This window comes from Platalea leucorodia (assembly GCF_965183815.1).
Source record: "Platalea leucorodia genome assembly, chromosome: 9".
NCBI classification, from domain to species: domain Eukaryota; kingdom Metazoa; phylum Chordata; class Aves; order Pelecaniformes; family Threskiornithidae; genus Platalea; species Platalea leucorodia.
The window spans coordinates 3,761,522-3,781,240 of NC_138831.1; positions in this window are offsets into that span (position 1 = coordinate 3,761,522).

The window sequence follows — 19,719 nt, forward strand, 5'->3', positions numbered from 1 at the left end:
CTGCACATGCCTGGTGTGAATGGTCTTGGGACCAAGGGCATAAAGCATCGGCTTGTGAACTCATCTGTGCCTGGAATACATCACACCGGCTTGCTCACTGCAATGCGAGCCTGCACAGCTACTTATCTTGATCTGTGTGTCACATATTGTTGCTCGCTCAAGACATAAAGTGGGGAGTAAAATACATCTTGTAGCTGCATATTTCTTTCTCTCTCAATCGGTAAGATGTTTCCGGCTAGGAAGTTTGCTGAGAAGCCCAGGCGTATTTTTTCCATTAAAAAAAAAAGGACGACACAGGTTTCTTCTTCCCACCTCTCCAGCTCAAGTGGTTGACTGCGATTTAAAATAAACAAAGATTGCTACACAGCAACCTCTCGCCCTCTTCCCCGAGAGCCAGCCTTTGAGACGCGGAGCGTGGATAGAAGAATCATTAGAGTGTGATAAATAAACCTATCACGGGGATAACAGAAGTCCTGAGCTACATGTATCAGGTAGATGGAAAGAGAAAGAGGTCACACCAGCGAGGTGAAAGGGCAGGGTAGCACGCAGCTAACGTTTAAAAGGGAATTAGTTAAAAAATAAAAACCAAAACAGAGTGAAAATAATCCTCAGAGAGGTGGTGAAGGGGAGAGAGGAGAAGCGAAGACATTTATTTGAGGAAAAAGTTATGGGGCTACTGACAGCAAGCCAGGGTAGGATGACTGCGTGCGTAGGGACAGCGGGCAAGACGGGGGTGCACAGCTGCACGCTCCACCTCCAGGCACAGCATCTTTAAAGGTTATGGACCGCTGCTGTGAGGTGCCGCTCAATGCACAGACAGACAGACACAGCGTGGCACGGCGTTTTCATCACTTTCATCAAAGTCACATTCAGGCTTGGTAATGGCCTGCTGTATTAGCTCAGTAGCCGATGAAACCAGGATTTACATTTCTGTTATAAAAGCATGTTAAATAGAGCCTATCACAGCAGTACCAAATCTGGAAAAGCTCTTCAGTCCTGGCTGAAAAGCGGGTGGTCCCAACAGCAGACTGCTTCAGCCCTGTCCCAGATTTTCACGCATTCTTTCTCCTGTTACCTGGGAACATGGGTTTCAGACCTCTGCTGTAGTCGGTGGGAGAAGCAGCAGAGATCTGAGTACACAAATAATCTGCATAACAAGTCTTTAGCAAGCAAAGGCTCCTGTGGAAGCCACAGCTTACTAAGTGTCCTCTCATGAGCCACTTGATGTTTTCATACCTGTCCAGACCTGGCTAGAAAGCAGTTGAATCCCTGTAAATTGATATTTCCTTGACAAAAAATAGACATAACAGTGGGGCTGTACTGCCAGTAGGTAGGATGGAGTAAAGCCTGACATTTGTTTGGGAACAGACGCCTCCTATTCGGAGGGTTTCAGGGACATTAAGCACCAGCAATGGGGGTTCCCAAAGGGTCACAATGGGATGGGTTTGTGAAAGGGAGCTGTGCCTGCCCTCTTACACGTGTAAAGCAAATACAGACCTGCTCCATGAACAATTTTCACACTCAATAGCTTAAAATCCAAAATGGGAAAGTTCATCTCAAAGTGAGCAGCAAGATTTTGCCTACAGCCCTGATGTTGGTGAAGTAATTTGAAAGGGTTCCTTTAACTTTGGAGACCAAGGTTTCAGCATCGCAATGTCTGCTAGTTCACACAGCAACTGGAAAACACAATGCAGATACAGTCAACGACCTTTGAGGTCTATCAAATCCAAGGTGCTTTCCCAAGCATTTGTAGCCTGGCTTACATGAAGCTGTGCCCCATCTTTGCTTGCAGAACATGTATGTTCCCAAAAAAGTTTTCCTGTACCTTTGCTAGCAACAAAAACCTCTCCCACAACAGTGATTCTCCTCTAACCTTGAAATTTAACAAACAAATTGGAAGCACGATCCCACAAAGAGTGGGGTAGTTAATACAGCTTTCAGTTTTAAAAGGGTTTTCTCAATGATTTGTTTGTCTGGATCACTATTTAGTATTGAACACTGATGTGAAATCTACAGAGCATCTGCTTCTCTCCGGTCTGGGACAGAGCTGCGGCAGCAGTGTGGAGGCTCTGTGTGCCTTTACCCTGGCAAGAAAGCAAACACCAAAGCTGCTAGAAAAAGTCATAGTGTTTGCACCATCCATAAAATTGCAAAGAGAGCAGAAAAAAAACAAAACAAAACAAAACAGGCTGGTATTTTCAGGGAGAATCTTACCAGAATGGCTTCCTGACGGCTGGCTAGCTTTGGTGAAATCCTGCTTTACTCTTAATTTTATTAATTGAGATTGTAAACATATTTGACTGTAAGTCAGAACTTTTTGGCTATTGTTTTCTTTTCAAATTGAATCTTTTTTGATGTTTTAATGAACAATAGGGACAGAAACACCTTGTTTTCATTCTTTTTCCTCTTTCTTTTAGCATTAGTAATGTACAAAAAAGAGAAGGGAGATGAGATAGTATTGCTATTATTAGCTCGTAATGCAGAGGCTTGTCGATGCTGGAATAAAGATATGTGGGCTCAGATAGTCTTTTCCTCATTTACACATTTCTCTTGATAGAAATTAGAAATTCATCTTTGCCTTTGACTGCACTCCTCTATTTTACATATCATTTCCAATGTGTTGGGGTTTTTGTACTACTTCATGTTTCAGACCCAGCACCACTCTGTTTCTACTGACTCTGACACTGTGTCCCTTTTGTAGGTCAGAGTCATCACTGGGGCACTGCTTAATGATATGGCCTTTCAGCCTGTTGCTCCCTTGGTCTGCCTCACTCTTCTGTCTTCTGGACGTTGGGAATGAGCTCCTGACACTGTGGGTCACAACATCACTTGCATTAGTGGTATAGCAAAAAACTGCAATGATCAGCCTCATCAATGAGAAGATGAAGCACGTGTTGTTTTGAAGAGTCTCTCAGTATGACTTGATGGTCAGTTGGGTTCAAATGGGTCAATAGCTCCACAGACCTCTGCTGCAAGTGCTCACATTGCAAGGTCGCGGGATGTGTCAGGACAGAATCCAAGCAAAAATGGATTAAACCAATGTCTGAGACTCTTAAGTGGGCTTTGGATTAGGTCCAGAAGAAGATTGTACTGGTATTGCTTTGGAGCAAGAAGGGGTGGCTTCTTTCTCCCTACTGAATGACACAAATTCATGGCACATTGTGAATTTATTTTTATTTGCATCATTTTGGGGAAAATGGGGAGCTGAGCTTCAGGAAAATAAAAGTTTTGCTAACTCCAAGCTTCCAGGCAACACCGTTTTCACAACATATCAAAATGGAGGGCAGTTGGTCTTTAGGGCAGTCATATGTCTGAAGAAATACCCAGAGCCATTTCAGAAACTAGCACCTGCCTGGAGAACTAGTACCCGTTTCACCAATAGAGGAGAGATGCATAAAAATCCCCATGGATTTCACTTCTCAGGTCCCTCTGAAATCTACCACACTTAAAATGAAGATCTCCTTCTAGCACTGATTGCCTGTTATTCCCCCCAAGAAATGACCACCAGCCTTTATTGTTTCAAAGCCATGGGCAAAGCACCAAGGAAAATCTACTGCAAAGCTTTGTTAGTGAGTGGCTTTTGAGACTCACAGTATTTTGTTTTGTGGTTGCCGGATCTCTGTGCTTAGAGGTCATCATCATCTGCCCTAGATAGAACATGATTAATAAAGAACTGTTTTAATGTAATTTTCGCCGCTGACCTTAATTGCACAGGTCAGAAATGAAAGCAGCTCACCATATGCCAGACATTAAGGTCTCGAGCAATTCCCCAGCAAACGTTACACTCCCTGGATTGGATTGGAGACCAGCCAGGCTGCGCTCATTGAAACTTATAAATTGCCTTTATCTTGCTGGCAATGTAAAATTAAATTGGTATAAGGGATATTGCATTGTTGATGAAGATGTACAGGGCAGAGTTAACTCCAATAGAGTGAACTTATCACAAGATATGAAAAATATCTTAATTGGCTCAGCACCTTCCTTGCATGGCCTTGAAGAAACCCAGTGTTCCTGAAAACTGCAGTACCATTAAAGGCAATAGTCTTTGTTCGTTCTCTTTGTGTGTTTGAATTGTATAGCTTTTCCTATACTGCTCATGAATGGTAGAGTGCAAAACAGGATGTATAGCAGTTTAGATGATGCTGTAGTGAGCTATGATTGTATCTAAAAAGTCCTTTTCTCGTGATATGTTTATGGCCTGTAATCCTTCCCTTGCTATAATTCTTTCCCAAGCTCTATTTCAATCCATTGTCCATACAGGGCTCATTTTATCAAGTTTTCTCATCTCTAGCTATAATGACAATTGCATGATGTAAATCTAGGAGCAGCAGGGAGTCATTGGCTAGAGATGAACTCCAGTGAACATTAACCCTTCTGGGCTCTCTTAACATTTGGACCCAGACTTTGGAAGTAAATGAAAATCCTTCCAGTAATTTTCTCTTCTCATGAATTCAATCAGAGAAATTAAAGACAGACAGGACCTTTTGGGTCAGTGTGTCCTGCTTTCCTTGTGTCAGAGTCTTTGTTGCCTCTGTTACATCTCTTTGAGAGAAGATTGGGAAGTTATTGTATTACTCACTTGTTACAATCCTTCTAGAATTATAACTATATTAATGTAATTGTGCCAAACTGAGGCAGACATTTGCCAGAGAGAGAGAGTGAGGAAGGTAGTGTTTGTACTCTCAGGGGCTTATCTTCTCAAACAGCACAGCTAATAGAGGCTGCTGAGCAGCAAAGCAGTGAGGCCCGATGGTTCAACCACGTAGCTTACTAGAAAAGCCCTCAAAAATCCCAAGGGCCTTTCCCACTCCTGTGATGGATGTGCATGTAGTCATAGAAGTGTGTTGCACACACACAGGAGATGGCATTGCCAGCAATTACTTGCATGCCTGATCACAAAACCGAAGTGCTGTGTATCCTGCTATGAGTTATGGGGCTATGAGCTGTGGAGCTATGAGCCCTGGGATCTTTGCGAAAGAGGGCAGCAGGCTTCTGCCAACTACACCTGCAAAGGGAAAACTAGGTTGGATGAGTGACTGGACAGAGAACTCTCAAAGTCCATCAGTCAGCCGTCCTTGAGCCTGGGCAATGTGCCATGTGCATAACTGGCCAGAACTCCTGGGCCCTTGACGGCAGAATCATGAAGGCGTTCATGCCCTCAGTTGCCACACTCAGATACTTGCCCACTGTCCTTGACATGAGATCCAATCCCTTATAGGGTGGCTGAATTTTTCTTCTGTGACCCTAGAGAAGGTTTCAGCACTCCGAGGTCGATGCTGCCTACAGTACTGTACCTGGAGTGCAGTCAGTGCACCTTGCTCACTCCTCCACTCACATTTATAATAGCCAGTATGAACCACATTCAGTTTTGGAGAGGTCCCACAGGAGCATCCTTGTGAGTTTGGGGCTATCCTGAAACTTGGCAGTCCTCTAAGTGCCAACAGTAGAGCTGGTGCAGGGTCGGGAGGAGGAGGGGATATCCCACGAACCATCCATCTGGACACAGGAGGAATCAATACCTTTCAGCCCCTAGGTGTTAGGGTGACAAGCTCTAACAAATGCAGCAGATGGGTATCTGGTAGAGTCTTTAGTAGGCTGGCTGAGTGCCTGACAAACCACAGGGAGAAAATCACAGTATTAAAAGAAGCCCCATGCAGAAATGCACTGAAACATTGCCAGCAAAACATCCGACCAGCTCCCGAAAGGGCTTCCCGCACAGCAGAAGTCAAACCTGCTGTCTCTTGCATCCGCTTCCTCCTCTTTTCCCCACCCTGATGCCATGAAAGGGCCTTGGTGAGCAGCTCACCAAAGCAGTCATCTCCCACCATGTCTCTTCTCATGTTCTCCTAGCACCTGAGGGACAGAACAAGCAGCATCCAGGTTGTACATGGGCCGTGTCGGGAAGTTTTTTAAGAGGAAGAGAGAGAGATTTCAGCAGAACATATCTGTTACCCGGCTTCTTCACCTAATTAGCTGTGGAAAAGTCACCAGATGGACACAGATTTTAATGATGGCTTCATTCAGAGTCTTGGAGGAGTGGGTTGGATATAAGAGATAATTATCTTGACTTTTAGATGTAAAAAGCTTCTATTTTATTCTGCTTTTTTTCCCTCTAGTTCATTTTTAATGAAAGAGAGGAACAGTGAAATTCAAAACATCAAATAAAAAAGGAAGGTTGACAATCCATCGTTTAATCTCTGCTTAGTGCCAGCCTGGAGTGACATTTCTAAGGATTGGTTTGATGGGAAGCTTGTTTGTTCATAAATTGCCACAAAACGGCATTCTGGGTTTAGCCAGGGACTTTCCCCCTCCCCCTGTGCGCTGGGAGGAAAGTTAAAGTGATCTGATTAAATGCTACAGGGGACGGAGGTGTGTTTTCATGACACAGAAAGAAATATGGATAGGAAATGCCTCTTTCACACCCATTCTCTATCCTACCCTTCACACACCTTTGCTCGTACACTGTGTTCAATAAGGGGCATCAAGATGAGATCATGAAAGCATATTCACCGGTGTCTAGCTGCCCCAAATGTTGATAAAACCCATGGGGGTTAATGGGACCCTGCTTTAGCACAGAGAGCAGAGCCTGTGTCGGCAGGGCAAGAGAGCTGTTACCACTGGTGAACTGGTGAGGGAGGATGGAGAAGGTGGCAACCAGAAGAGCTGGATAAGGGTACCAGAGGACAACTCCTTCACGGGTGCAGACAACAAAGTGCGCTTCCCTGCGTGCCATCTGGCTCCCGCAGCCTGCTTCCTTCTGGCTGCGAGTGGGAGAAAACCCATGAGCAACTTGGAGCCCGGAGCAGCTGTGGGCAAGAGGAGCAGGTTCGCAGAAGGTTAAGATTAAAGAAAAGTGAGTTTTACTAAGTTAGCAGCAGTCCAGTGAAAATGTGTGCTTTAAATGAATGCTATGCATAGGTCTGAGGTATGCTCAGAGGTAACATATATGGCATGCCTATAATCATATTTATTTGGGTTCAGTCAGAGCCTTGCAACTGATGGCTGGAAGTGGATTTCGATGAAAATGTTATTAGCAGCGTGGGCACCCAGGCCTGAAAAGGCTGAATGCCCATACATGTCTCAGGGGAAAGCCTTTTCTGACCTCTGATCTGATTTCTTGAGGGAAATCAAAATGGTGTGTCCCAGCAAGTCCCTCCCATCTCCATAGGTGCTCCCTAAGCATCTGATAGAAAAGTAGGAGCACAAACAAGAATCAAAACTTAACGGATTCCCACATTTCTTTTGAAACCCCTTTGATGGCTGAGAATTTGCAGTATATGGCTATCAAATTTGGCTATTGTTATCATTCAAATTGAGTGCCGTCTCTAGGGACAAGTTTTGCTCTCTAGTATCATAGTGAAGGGCCTGATAGTAGCACACACTGATGGAAATGCAATATGCATAAAAGAATAGAGAAATAAAAGACAAAAAGCCTGTAGCCTCTGAGAACTTACACAGGCAGCTGGGTAAGTGGATCATGCTATCCGTAATTGAAACAGCTGAGTCCTCTGAAGCCCATAAAATGAGGAAACCACTTGGGAACAACATTGTTGGAGAGGCTTTAGCATTCACTCCGCCTGGGTAGCCCACGAGACCAGCCTCTCACACAGTGCTCCAGCCCTCTCTGCGCAGCTGATGTGCAGCTGAGCAGAAGAAAGTCTGCAGAACTAGAAGCTGATGGGGAAATTCAAAGGAGGCCACACAGAGCTCTTGCAATGCCTCCCTTTCCTATCACATTTTCAGTAAAGAAGGAAAGGATGTATGGGAGAAGATTTATTGTTGGTTTTACCATTATTTTACTATCATTTTCCAAAGTTACCAGCAGTCTTGTGTGGAATATGGCTCTGGCTCTCTGAAATATTCAGGTCTAGACTCTTTCCTCAAGTCTTTGCATTAACTTCAACTGGGAGTCTTCCTCCCAGCCTGAGAAGAAAGGGTTTGGGACAAAACCCTGTGTCCACAGGAAAAACTGACACAACCTCTTAACTCAGCGGGCTGCTTGTGAATCACAGGAGAGGTCCTGGTCCAGTTGTAGCTGTATGTATATAGATAGATGTAGATATGGATATATGCATATATGTTTGTGTGCAAAGCTCTTTGACAGATGCTGGAAAGTACTATTATTGCTTTAAAAGTGTACAAGAAAGCTGGGATAAGAAAAGAAATAACTACCTTGTAACAAAAAGAAATGTTAGGGTGTACTTAGGGATGCAGAGTAGAACCAGCAAGTCTGGAGCTAAGCAAAGGCCCCTGGGCTTGTACGGCTCCTCCTGCAAGAAGCGCCATGTTGAACATGGGCCCTCACAAGCTGGTAAGGTCAGTGTGCCTCTCAACAGAAAGCTGGCCTTTTCACTAGAGCAGTGTTCCCTGGTGATTTCCTGGGGACCTTGTTTAACATGAGGTCCGACACTGTTTCCAAAACCATTACATTGTTTTTGGCTTTGTGATGTGGCTAGCTTTTTCATTCTAGTTTTCCTAGTGGCTTTATTAAAGTATGAAGCTGCTTTCTGCATTTCAGATAGAAGTCATCATTATAAGCTGCTGGTATTGAACCTTCGCTTTCAGAGCACCCTGAAATTTCAGCTTGTTTGTGTATTTAACTAGCTGGTTAAAAGTAGGTAGAAAAGTCTCTGTGTTGCAAAGCTCATTCAATATTTGGGGAGGATCTTAAAGAGAAAAAAATGTCCAATATGGAACATATATGGCTTCAAGCTTTAAAAAAAGGAAACGCTCAGAGATTAGTGTGGGGTCTTTTCTCTTAAGCACCAGCATTGTCTGGATTAATTCCTTGAATGATCAGTACAGCCAGAGGAACTGGGCGTGCTGAGACCTTCCCTAGCAGTGCTCAGACTCTTGCAGGATCGGATCACACATTAGAAGTGCCATGGTCAGGCCAGGGTGACCAAGCCATCATGAGGTTACAGCTATATCATTAGTGATGTCGCTTACAGCGGGTGATGACCCAAGTACTTTCTTGTTTTAGCTGTGCTTTAATAATGCTCTTTTTTTTTTCCCTATCCCCTATTTATTTACATGGAGTGAGGCCATCAGAGTGACAAGCTGAGTTAACGAGACAGTTCATCATTTCCTCTCTCTGTAATTTTAATTCAGCAGATTGCTGCCTCGCATCTGCATGTGTGTCGGTGCGTCTCACACTCCTCTGACACATCACCTTTCCAGGGCTATCATTTTTCATCTAAGATTACGGACAGGCATTTGGAAAGTGGCCTCGACCAGTGAGGCGAGGAGAAGTCAGATCATTTTTATGAACCAAGGGGTAGAGTGATCCATAAAATATATGTCAAATTTGAACCAGCTCTTCACTGTAAGAAAGACACCAATTAATGGGTTCCATGGGTTTGGATTTAATAGAGCGGAAGATTTACCAGCCTTTAAAAGCTTAATACCAACACTGTTTATTGGGTGAAACCGTTTGTCAGTGGCTAAGAACTTCCTGACTTCCCTAGCCCCTTGCAAATGGCAACAGTCATAGCTATAGATTGACAGTGGTACGCTGCTCCTTGCTGAAGGTTTTCTTAACCTTTTCCATGGTTAGAGCATGAGATGCATTTTCTGTAGGGAATAATAAGAATTAAAACCAGCACAGATAGGAATCTCTCTCTGCATCTCTGACTGGCTCTCACTGAGCGGGAATATGCTACTCCAATGAGCATCAGTAGTGTGATGAACATCAGGTAATTTGTTTGGCTTCATCAAGTGCTTCCTCCTCTTCCTGTTCTTCAGAAGTCTTTTCCTCCAGGTGACCTGCTCTTGATCTTCGTAGCTTAAGTTGAGAGACAGCCATCATCCTTAGTGCAGAACTATCATCTCATACGGGATAGAGAAACGTAACTGATGGTCCAGAACTACTGGGTTTTCTTGTGTGAACCCTATTAAACCTGATAGGAAAGATGTTGGAAACCATCATTTCTTGTCTCCAGGTAGGTCCTTCAACTTCCCATGACTTTGACTGGTCAACAGAGAAACGGGTTATGCCCAGGTAGCACAGGATTTATCCAAGCTTATACAAAAAATCTTTTTTCTTGGGTGTATTCAACACTAAGAATGACTTAGAGCGAGTGCATGAATGTGTCTTCAATATCACCATGACACAAAGTACACTGAGCTTAAAAATTTACCATGTGTTCTCTAATCTTCATAAACAAAGGGATTTGTCATGCAAGATTATCTTAAGAGCATTCTTAAATTACTGCTTATTCCTTAACTGCATTATGTTTGTGAAAAGGCATGACTATGTGGTTTCTCAGATAATATTATTCCAACATAAGAATGCAAAGAACTTTTTCTAAAAAAAAACAAACAAGCAAATGGAGTGTAAATAAAAGAGAAAAGCAAAATATTTGGACTTCTGAAATTCCTCCAGGGTTGTTTTATGTGTTTTAGAATGGATTGTATTTCTCCTGCAAAATTTCCCTTGCAAACAACAAAAAAAAAGGGAGAATTTCCAAGGATCTGAGGCTGTGTAAGACTTTGAGCAAAGAAAATCACGGTCATAAAAACACTGTGTTTTGCAGTGACGTACAGCTTGAGAAGACCCTTTCTTGGAGCTTTGCTTCAAGTGAAAGCTCTCGTTACTGAAACACTTCCATACCACCTATCAAAGAAAAGGTCAAATGTGAATTCAGACCACAGGAAAAGGTTATTCAAGTAAATCTCTACCTGAGGTCACTCAAAGTCCAAATTTACAACATTGTTGAATGAAAGATAATGCAGGGTGTTTCCATAGCCAATGATGTTTGTTTGCAGGGGATTCTAAAAAACTTACTCAAGTCTTCTTGTGTAGCAAGATGTTGAGGTGCAGAAAGAGGAGAAGCTTGATGTTTCTCTGCTTCAGTCCTTTGACCCAGGAGAGATCTTTTGAGAAGAACCATAATGGAGATGAATCTTGTTGAATTTCATATCTATGTTTGTGTAAGCCCCACTGATGGAAATGAGAATGGTGGATCCTCCTTAGAGGACTCGAGAGCAGCGTATCATGTTCAACATTGTGTTCCTCAAAGAACTGTAGAAAATCGGTATTGTAATCTAATGAATTTGAGAGGATGTCTCCTGAAGGGGTAAATTACCATACAGAATGTGTTCTTTTCTTATAAAGCTGTAATTTTATTTTACTGTTCTACTAATGATGTACAGTGAGCCGTGACTGGGGGAGCCCCAAGAAACATAATGATGTTTGTTTATTATAGCAATATTTAATATATTTCATTAATACAGAAATGTTTTCACTGAGGACAGTGGAAATTCTGTTGTAGGGCAGGATAAAAGGAAGCCATGTCTATGCCATGTGCTATGCTAAAACACACGCCATTAATTTCTTCTTGCTTTTTCAAAACCAGCCTTGATTCAAATGGTTGGTTGATCTCCTCAGTAGACAAAGAGGACTCTGAAATGTCCACTCAAGGGTTTGCTCTAAAGGACCAGAATATAACTTAATAAAGCACAAATGGAAGTGTGACGTACTTTTTGAAGACCTGATGGCAAGAAGCCTTTCAGTGAGGCTAGTGGTCCAGTAGAGAGGGTTTGACGCTGAAGGATGCAGATGCCTTTCAGAGCTGCCTGGTCGCACTGACCCACAGTACCATGTGGTCCTTCTATTTGACTTCATCTCTTGATGAGTGAATTGCTCCCAGGGAAGCTCACTCTGTGCCATGCTCTGCAGGAATGAGGATGCTCTTGAATGATAGCTCCACTGTTCTTCATACTGTTTGACAGAGCTCTCCTCAGGCTGAAATTCCCAAGACCAATCCTACTCGCTGGCGACTGGAGGTGAGAAATTAAATATGTGATGAAAAAGCAGCAAGGGACAGGGCCAGCTTGGCCAGGCCTCCAACCCCACAGGTTGGCTCTTCCTTCCAGCATCTCCAGCTCTGCTCTGGCAGTTGTGCCGTAGCAGAGGTCCTGCTGTAACAGATCTCCTGCGGCTGTGGCACTGCCATTGTCCAGCCTTTCCAGCCCTCTCCATCTGTCTACCTGTTCTTCCCCTTCCCCAGGGATGGCAGAGAGTTTGGATTAAGAATTGCTGGGCTGGGAGAGTATTCAGCTTGCCGAAAGGGCGTGCTGGGTGGGCTGGTGGCAGCCTATTCATTCCTTTTGGAGGAATGGCAGGACTGCAGGAAAAGGGGTGGCATCAGCAGGCTGTGCCCACCACAAAGCAGTGGAAGAAAGGAATAGGACTGGCACATTGCAAGAAGCGGTGGTGCTGGAGTGGAGTTAGTTAGCAAGCACTGTTAATAATGACAGCCACCTGTTTCATTAGCCATGGTTTCAAACAGAAAGGATGTGGTATGCAAATTACCATGCAAAGCAGGCTGGCAAAGACAAGATAGGGGCAGGGAATTGCCAAAGGCTCTGATAGCAGCTGAAGCAACAGATGTGTTGCACCAAAGAGCGCCAGGAAGGGAACAAACGGCCATGGCTGCACTTTCCCCTGGGCCAAGTAGAACAGTGAAATTGCCGTTTGGCAATATTTCGGTCAGGTCTTTATATGGGTAGTTGACCTTGATTTGCAAGGCTGATACATTAGGTGCTCTCCAGTTGGCACCTGCCATATTAGCCAGCACCTAAAGACATGTCAGCATGAAACCCAGACATAGAAATTTATCCCAGTCTAACTCATCGAAGGGACAGGAACTTATGGCGCACTAACATGTTACTTGCATAAATTGCATCTCATTGCTTTCTATAGCTTACTTGTACGCTATAAATTTTGTAAGAAGAGAGAGAAAGAGAGCTAAATAAGATTGAATAAATGCAGAAAAAGAAGTTCCTTTTCCTTCTAGCTGTACCAGAAGAGCAGTTGCTTCCCTTTGTCTGGAGGTGTGAGCAGTAAGGATGAGCAGTGGATGAATTTCAAAAAATTCAAAGCCTTGGCTTGATTCAGATATGGCACCCCTCAGCCGCATTGGCCAAGAAAACATGCAGAAGCCAGACTGGCTGAATACCGTATGCCCCTGGAGCTCAGCTCTTAGTGAATGTGAACCGACTGTTGAAGGAATTTAGGATGAGACTTGACTGAACCTCTGCCAAGATTTGTCAAAGGCTGAGATTTGAAGAAGGATAGCCTTTTGAGATTAAGAATAGCTAGGCTGTGTTTCTGGCTCTGCCTCATACTCCTGGGGTGACCCTGGGCAAGGCGTTTAATCATGCAAAAAGGAATACCAGCTGTATCTTTACTTCAGAGGACTGCAGGGGTGTTGAAAGGACAGATTAATTAAAGTTTAGGAGAGGCTCGAACGGAACAATGACAAGCCCTACATAAATATCTTGTTGTTAGAGCTAATGGGAAATGCAAGCTGCAACCCTGTGTGAATTTCTGACATTACAACATTTGGTTTTGAGCGGGTTGGTGCAAAATAGACAACTTTGGCAAAATAAAAAGTTTAATCATTTCTATTAGGAAATATCAGCATGTTTAATTTTGGGTTATTTCAGGTACTTTCTTTTTGAATGCCTTTTCCCGAGATAATCTATCATACCAGGGCTCTTAGGATGCCTTGTGGCACTGTAGTCAGAGGAGAAACTCTAGCACATCCAGACGGAGGTAATTTGGCTACATATCTCTGTGGTAATCTGCAGAACTCCTGAACACCATCTTTTTCAAATCACTACAGAAGTTCAGGCAAGAATCTGCTGCTTGTGAGATCAATCTAAAATTTAGATTCGATTCAGCAAATCATAATATTTGGTTTGAAGTCCACCACCCTATCTCCTACAGGTTTTTCATTCTAAGTTTCCCACCTCAGTAAAATCAATGTATATTTAAGGACGGATTTTTTTTGGAAACCATATGTTGCTGCTACAAGAACACATTGATGTCATATTGCTTGCTGGCAATATGTGGTATATAGTGACTACTTCCATTTTCCAATTCATGCTCAAGCCCTTTATGCTGCTCTGTCAGTATATTAGAGTAGAAAACCACAGAATTCCTTATGAACCTAAGCTGATTTATAATATCACATAAAAGGTGAAATAGGAGGGTTTTTCTGCTTCGACTATAAACAAGGCAAAAATTGTTAATTCAGCCAAGTATTCCACCGGCTCTGTAAATAAATCCAAATCCCTCAATATAAAATGAAATGGATAGGTTGTTAATCCATTAGAAATAAAACCATTGTCTTTTTTTTTTTGTATCCCTGACAGAAGTCTGAGGTTTGATAGATGCAGGAGAATCATATTGTAGGAACTATTTTGCTTATCTGTATGTAAGTTGGTTGGGGAAAGTGTGGTTAGAAAAAGTGTGCACAGAAAAATCAAAGAGATTTGTGGGAAGATCAAGAAAGCAATGTTTCACATGGAAAAAAAATTGGGTATTATTCTACATTTGATGGTGACTTCCAAATTACTCTCAACTTTGCCATGATAAACTGACTCAATTTCCCCAAAAAATAAAAATTCAAATCCTTTTTGAAGGTAATTTACTATCCCATTAAAAAAAAACAACAACTAAGAAAATCACATTGTTAGGACTTGGAAAAAAAAAGATTTTTTTATTGACTGTCATCAAAATGCATAATTTCAGGGGAAACGTGAACAGGAGAAATCAAAGAACTGAATGTTTTGAGGGGAGTAAGAGAAACTTTATAAAAATTTTCCCACAGTTTCTCTGGATCCCCGTGATGTTTCCATTAGCTCATCCATCCATCCTGAGCTTCCCATAATAAAGCAGCAGGTTTTGGAGCTGGCATGTGTATTAAGCTAACCTCTGCCACATATTCTGGCAGAAAAGGCGTTCTTCATGGGAGAGGTGCGTTAAATTTTGTAAGTACCGCCTGCATCACCACCACTTCTGCTCTTGAAAAGGGTCGGACAGAGCTGTGCACGTATCGGAATTGGTAACGTTCCCAGAGCAAAAGCAAATCTGTCCTTATGAGATTTCATGTTGTTTGATGATTTTATTGTGCCTACATGCAGATCATTACCCGCATATACATTAAAGGTAGTTTTAGTGGTCCTCTTTCGCTTGACTCTTCTCTAAGGCCCACCATTAGCATGCCAGGCGCGGGAAGGCGTATTTCAGCACTCCTGCATGGGTGCAGAAGCATGCATTGCTTGGGGAAGGATGGCCCGTGTGGCCGATGGGGACAGCAGCACGAAACTCGGTGCAGCTGATCTGTGCAAGACATGCTCTTGCATCAGCTGAGGCTTTTAGACCAAAAAGGGCAAACAAGCCTCTCTTCTTTGGAGGTGATGGCAAAATTCACAGTGACTTTAATGGGACTGAATTTTCACCCTGCAAACATTTTAGAGGTTACAAACTCTTCCTGCACGTGTCTTTTTTTTCACACTAAAACTCTTAAGCCAGATTCCTCCTGGGAGGCCTCCAGCTCCTACATTAGACTTTTTCTTAATCATAACCTCCAAATCCTGCTTCTGACCCCAGACAGTATCTCATTTTTTGGCTGAGGATGGAGGGAAGCCTCCCTTTCCCTGTATGCAGGGGCACAGGGATCCCTTCCTGGTCTCTGCAAAACTGCACCGCTCCCAAGACAAGAGACACCAGCCTCATTTACAGGCTCCAAATGATAAGGAGAATCAATAGAAATCACAGCGGGGTTTTGTTTTCTGTGCCGACAGGCCAGAACCCACAACAAATTCCCAGGGTAGTGGGAATAATATTTGATTGCCCTCCACTCCCACGCGTGAGAGCATTCATCTGCACATCTGGCGACCTTGCCGCAGAGGCATAGCACCTTCCACCAACCTGGAAGACAAAAGCGAGATGAGAGCCTGTCCTTCTGCCCATGCCTGAGCCAAGAGCAATTTCAGTGCTGCCAATGGTTATCACATCTCTGCCTTCCACAGCTGATGCCCCGACTTCTCCACTTCCACGCAGCTTCCCCACTTCCCTGCTCAAACTCCTCAGGAGAGGGGAGGGAAGGTGCTTGAAAATTCCCTTTGAAATCTTGCCTGTGAGGCACAGATTTATCAAAGCAACGAAGTTGTGTGTGTGCACCAGCCCTGCCATCACATCAAAGGGAAGAACAAGCAGGGGTTTCGACAGGGCGCCCTTCTTCCCCCTTCCCTATTTCTACGCGCATAGACACGCATGCACACACATGCATCCACATATTTTCCTTCCTTTAGAAGCTACTGGGCTTCTGCCGGGGCTGCTCGTTAAACTCTGCGCTGAGGGGGGGAGATGCACAATCCCTCATTGCAGGTGCAGCATTCAGGGGGTTAACCAGGTAAAGCGCTGCACTGATTTCTGCCATCAACCTGGAGACTAACAAGACAGACGGATGCAGTGCGAACCAGTGGCTCAGAAATGGCCCCTTAAAAGGCCAGGATTAGCCCCAAAAGCACGTCAGCTCCTCGGCCAAAAGACAAGAGTGTTGTCTTTAGTACATGTGACAGCTGATAAAACAGCCTTTCCCATGTGTTCAATAAAAGCAACAGGCTTGGAGCCCCTTTCAACACCTTTATCCTGGCTGTCAGTTATGAAGCCTCCTGATACCGATAAGACACAAGTCAGGACAAATATTGCCCTGTTTTTTGAGGGGTGAAATAGTGGCATATGCAGTGAAATGACTCGAAGCCAGAGTGACAGGACAAACGCACCGCAGAGCTGGGAGCAGAGCTCCAGCTTGGATTCGCAGAGGGAATCTGAGTTTTAGGCTCAGAAAGACAGCGAGATGCCTGGCCTAATTTATGGGCTCTGAGTCCCTTCACAGCTGGGATGAGGTGGACTCTGGGCTCAGCCCTGCTACAGGGTGGTTTGGTCTCATTCTGCATCTGCCTGCATTAGCAGAGGGTGGCAGACAGTGCGACTCCTGACCAACACGGTCGTCAATGATACCAACATTAGGAAGTGACAGAGGTCATATTTGTAATAGTAATATCGTGCCCCCGGTCCTGGTGATGTTCTGCCTCTGGCAGCCTTCCTCCCTCCTCCCAGAGCTAGGGCAGTGCTACGTCCATCCCTGCACTGCTCCAGCAGTGGTGAGGGAACATGGGAAGCAAGCCTTGGTCCTCCTCAACCTTCTGCCTGAGAACTCCTTCTCCACAAGAAGAAAGCATCAATGTAGAGCTGCTGGACATACAGGGTGAAGGGCAGGTGTGCTGGGAGGGAGAGGGGTCTGATAACCCCTGGGATGGATGCCTCTGTGTCCTACCCCAAACTGGGCTCCGCACCGCCTGCTGATCCACTGACTTAGAAGCATCAGGCTACTTAGTGCTGGTATTGCAAAAGACTGAAGTAATACCAGTATGTTTTGGGCTTTAATCTCAGCCCATGGGGCTGTGCTGAGCTAGCTCCACCTGACAGTGAAAGCCTAACGCCTGACGGATAGCTGCGAAGCAGCGGTAGATCAAACTGCCCTGGCCAGCTGGCACCCAGGGTATTTACCCAGGAGCTCCAGCCAGTGCCGATGACTGTCTGATATCCAAACATGAGCAGAGAGATTAACTTCAGGGTGGGTATTTCTGCAAAGCTGCAATCGCAGCCCTAGTTGCAGGGGGATGTACCCACAGAGAGGTGGTACGCAAATCCTTAGAAAGATACTCTCTGCCCCGGAGAGCTCTGGCTCTCTTTAGAAGAGGTAGACAAAGTGCGCTTCATTAAATGGGGCACTCAGCCTCTGAGCTGGTCACACAAGGTCACAGAAGAGGTATGTTATAGGGTAGAAATCCAAAACTCCCTGCCCTGAACCTCGACCACGACTTCCCTGATGCTTTCTTTGATAATTAACTATCCTACTAGAAGAAATACAAGTTCACCTCCCTCCTGCTTTCCTACAGCTGGATACTTGGAGTTTTTCACCATGGCTGTTTGGAAAAGCACTGGTTTAAACTGGCTCTGCCCTGAGAGCGATGCTTGGCTCAGCCTGAGCAGGTTCGGAAACACTGTGCTGAGAATCTCCTGCATGGCTTTGTCCCAGAGGCCCCACTGCGTGAGACTTACAGGAGACAACACTGCCTTCCAGCCAGCGCATCTCCTGCTGGGGGCATGGGGAGGAAAAAATGGGTAGCACATGCCCCGTGTTCTGACTTTGAAGACTTCTCCCTGTGCACAGCAACTTTTAGCACTTTCCTGGGCAAATGGAGAATGCCTAGGGTGAGTCAGATGTTCATATATCCCTTGCCCCAGCTTTCTCTACTAAAGGAAAAAGAAAATCCCTTTTGTAACTCCTTTGCTGCAACTCTGACAGACCTAAATAAAGAGGGCATATGTTGAATTTTGATGGGTGTTAAAGTCTAGAGAGCCATAAGGCAAGGTCTACCAGGATGGTACCTGATGATGATTCTTTTTCCTGCTAGCATGCCAAATTGTTTCACGGATGAAGGCTGGTGCATCTGCAGATGTCTAGACATAGCAAGGCTGAAAAGCAGCAGCCAGTGGGGCCACTGCTATCACTGCCAGATGACAGCGGCCAGGAGCTTCCTTGCCTCTGCCCTGTGGCCTCTGGGTGAACCTGCTTGCTCTGTCCTCCAGCCTCCTCAAAGTTTTTCACCCAGCTCATTAACTGGGCTTGGTGAAGGGGGTCTGGAACTGGTTTAATGGAGAAAACTACTTTGTGTGTTAACCTGCACAGCATTTATGTTGCAAGAGCGTAAATGAGTAATGTATATGAGGCAGCACTGGGCTTCAGTTCACAGAGGTAGTTTTCTCTCCACTATACATAATGCTCATAGAAATTTATTGGTAGGTCCTCAAGAGAGTCTGAGCATCTTAACGGAATCAGAGGCCTCTTTTTATAAATGTATCTCATTTTTATTTTCACATGTGTGAGTGAATTTCCAGCTCATAAAAATGAAGACCTCCTCTTCAAAGTTCACACACACACTCACTAAAGCACAAACTTGCAGTTTCATTCCCCTCAGGAATGAAAGGCTCAGACTCTTGCCTTTCCCGTCCTTCGTCACTCACCGCCGCCTCTGGAACTCCGTTGATGAACATCAGTCCTGATCTCTGACCTTTCTGCTAACGCCTTCCTGGGACTGTCCCCTCTGCTGTGCTTAGTCCTGCCAAGCTGCAGGGCTCCATCCTGCTGTGAGTCGAACTGAATGCACCAGCTGGGTTCCTAAACTGGGTCCAGTTCAGAGCCACCCCTTTGTACACAGAAAAGATTTTCAGCCTTGAATAATTGAAGGAAGACCTGGCTCAGTGTGGGTAGGGACTGAGGAAGGCTTCCCAGAGTGGGACTAAGGAGAGGGTCAGGATGAGAGTCCAGGTAGCAATGAGCAGATGTTTGCCTTTAGGACCCAATGGTTTCAGTCTCTGCAGGGTTCATCGTTGCGTCTTACTCAGTTTCTGCCGTGCCCATTATCTTCGAAAGTCACATCTATCTGAGAACGCTCCACTGCTCCTCAATCCTCATTTTTCTTCCCGGGCGTGGGCATCCTCCCTTAAACTTCAAACACCTCTCCCCAGACCTCAGTTTCCTAACTAAGAGTATTTATTGATAGCCTCTTTCTTTTCTTTTTTCTTTTTCCCTTTTGGCTCCATGGCTCATCAATTAACTGGAGAGGGTATTGATCGGTAATTGTGTCAGGTTTCCCAAAGCTTTCTGGGAAATGCGGCTGCTGCTGCTGCTGCTGCTTCAGATGATTGCATATGCTCTGTCTTTGATTCACAGAGCACAGCTAGGGAGTATTCTCACTCAATGTGACTTAAACGAGCAATGAGCTCACAATTTACCCTTAGGAGGGTATTATTTGCAGCTCTCGCTGGATGGGTGTTTGACATTAAAAAGAAAA